Source organism: Schistocerca gregaria, unplaced genomic scaffold, assembly GCF_023897955.1.
Source record: "Schistocerca gregaria isolate iqSchGreg1 unplaced genomic scaffold, iqSchGreg1.2 ptg000265l, whole genome shotgun sequence".
Taxonomy (NCBI): Eukaryota; Metazoa; Arthropoda; class Insecta; order Orthoptera; family Acrididae; genus Schistocerca; species Schistocerca gregaria.
Window position 1 is genome coordinate 92,071 of NW_026061767.1, and position 3,410 is coordinate 95,480.

Sequence of the window (3,410 nt, forward strand, 5' to 3'; positions counted from 1 at the left end):
GTTTATCACATTTTCCAATTTATACTTACTTTTTGATCACCCGTTAGACTGGGAGACTCAAACGTTTATAACGGGTGGCAGGGACAAAGAATCCAGTGAAATTTTCTTAAAGTCCTTTATCTGAAAAACTACCTTGAGCAGTTAAACAGAGAACCGACTCGTGGCGATAACATATTGGACCTTCTGGCGACAAACAGACCCGAAACAGTTAACGCAGAACACGGAATCAGCGATCATAAAGCGGTTACTGCATCACTGATTTCAGCCGTAAGTAGAAATATTAAAGAAGGTAGGAAGATTTTTCTGTTTAGCAAAAGTGACAAAAAGCAGATTACAGAGTACCTGACGGCTCAACACAAAAGTTTTGTCTCAAGTACAGATAGTGTTGAGGATCAGTGGACAAAGTTTAAAACCATCGTACAATATGCGTTAGATGAGTATGTGCCAAGCAAGATCGTAAGAAATGGAAAAGAGCCACCGTGGTACAACAACCGAGTTTGAAAACTGCTGCGGAAGCAAAGGGAACTTCTCAGCAAACATGAACATAGCCAAAGCCTTGCAGACAAACAAAAATTACGCGAAGCGAAATGTAATGTGAGGAGGGCTATGCGAGAGGCTTTCAATGAATTCGAAAGTAAAGTTCTATGTACTGATTGGCAGAAAACCGTAAGAAATTTTGGTCTTATGTCAAAGCAGTAGGTGGAGCAAAACGAAATGTTCAGACACTCTGTGACCAAAATGGTACTGAAACAGACTGAAGGCCGAACTACTAAATGGCTAATTCACAGAGGAAGACTGCACCGTAGTTCCTTCTCTACACTGTCGCACATATGACAAAATAGTAGATGTCGCAAGAGACGGCAGAGGGATAGAGAAACAATTAAAATCGCTCAAAAGAGGAAAGGCCGCTGGACCTTATGGGATACCAGTTCGATTTTACACAGAGTACGCGAAGGAACTTGCCCCCCTTCTTGCAGCGGTGTAGCGTTCCGAACGATTGGAAAAGGGCACAGGTCATCCACGTTTTCAAGAAGGGACTTCAAACAAATGTGCAGAACTATAGACCTATATCTCTAACCTCAATCAGTTGTAGAATTTTGGAACACGTATTATGTTCGAGTATAATGACTTTTCTGGAGACTAGAAATCTACTCTGTAGGAATCAGCACGGGTTTCGGAAAAGACGGTCGTGTGATACCCAGCTCTCGCTATTCGTCCATGAGACTCAGAAGGGCATAGACACGGGTTCACAGGTAGATGCCGTGTTTCTTGACTTCCGCAAGGCTTTCGATACAGTTCCCCACAATCGTTTAATGAACAAAGTAAGAGCATACGGACTATCAGACCAATTGTGTGATTGGATTGAAGAGTTCCTACATGACAGAACGCAGAATGTCATTCTCAATGGAGAGAAGTCTTCCGAAGTAAGAGTGATTTCAGGTGTGCCGCAGGGGAGTGTCATAGGACTGTTGCTATTCACAATATACATAAATGACCTTGTGGATATCATCGGAAGATCACTGAGGCTTTTTGCGGATGACGCTGTAGTCTATCCAGAGGTTGTAACAATGGAAAATTGTACCGAAATGCAGGAGGATCTGCAACGAATTAACGCATGGTGCAGGGAATGGCAATTGAATCTCAATGTGGACAAGTGTAATGTGCTGCGAATACATAGAAAGATAGATCCCTTATCATTTAGCTACAATATAGCAGGTCAGCAACTGGGAGAACGCATTAGGAGTGATTTAAAATGGAATGATCATATGAAGTTGATCGTCGGTAAAGCAGATGCCAGACTGAGATTCATTGGAAGAATCCTAAGGAAATGCAATCCGACAACAAAGGAAGTAGGTTGCAGTACCCTTGTTCGCCCACTGCTTCAATACTGCTCAGCAGTGTGGGATCCGCACCAGATAGGGTTGATAGAAGAGATAGAGAAGATCCAACGGAGAGCCGCGCGCTTCGTTACAGGACGATTTAGTAATCGCGAAAGCGTTACAGAGATGACAGATAAACTCGAAGACTCTGCAGGAGAGACGTTCCGTAGCTCTGTATGGGCTTCTGTTGAAGTTTCTAGAACATACCTTCACCGAGGAGTCAAGCAGTATATTGCTCCCTCCTACGTATGTCTCGCGAAGAGACATGAGGATAAAATCAGAGAGATTAGAGGCCACACAGAGGCATACCGACAATCCTTCTTTCCACGAACAATACGAGACTGGAATAGAAGGGACAACTGATAGAGATACTCAAGGTACCCTCCGCCACACACCGTCAGGTGGCTTGCGGAGTACGGATGTAGATGTAGATGTAACGAGCGTTCGATCGTCTGTTATGTTACAGCGTGTGTTAAGGAGGTGACACGAAAAGAACTGTTACCCGTTCCAAGAAAAGGGCTCCAATTTATGCAAACATCTGCCACGCCTAAGGAACGAACGCAAAAATGAACCGCGTGGTTTACAGGGATCGCCACGAAGGAAAACTAGTAATTTTGGGAGGAAACCCGTCGTCATAGACAATTTCATAAAATCGATCCTTCCACAAACGATGGAGGACTTTTACATCAATCTAAAAATAGTGCCGACATTACGGAAACTACAAATTGCCGTGAAACAAAAAAATCCAATTTTACTCGTAACAGGCTAGCCAAAACGAATATTTAACTTTTTTTAAAATTCCATACTCTTTATTCTTAAAACAAAATGTAAGAAAGATTCTCTAATCTGTTTTTACACAAAACAAATAATCGTTGATGCTACCAAAACACATGTATCCTTTTTGACAGCTGACAATAGAGCAAATAGCCAATGCGTATAACATTGTCCACATACTTTTCACGTACGTTTACGAAGGCAGTGACAAAAAATGTAGTGCAAATCGGACTAGTACAACACAAGAAATTGTAAATTTCTTGTTACTTTTTAAACACTCATTGTGTTGCAAGACCTGTTAAGTTTCAACGCAATCCTTCAAAGAAAACTTCTATCCTTTACTAGAAACACAAAGTGACAATAATTCTTAAATTCTACAGATTCATTGCGCTTTATGGGGTAGAAGTAGAGGAACGTACATTCACATGAACAGGCATTCGGTTCCATGTTTGTAGTAAAATCCCGACTTACGTTCATATGTTAATATTATTTACTCTATAGCGTTATGTTTCGGAAGAAGCTATCGTCTTTTGTATTCTTTACGGTACTAAAACACTCGTCTAAAAATTAACGCTGCCGGGCCGTGTATGCAGACGGCGTCGCCGCCGACTTAAAGCGCGCGCCGCGGCAGGGCGGTACTGCGTCGTGAGACAGCCTATGGAGGCGCCCCGTGACGTGGCTGGGTAGCCAGAGTGGGGACAGACTGTAAACGGGTACAGTGAGGATCCATAAGAAACGCATTGTCGTTGATACAAT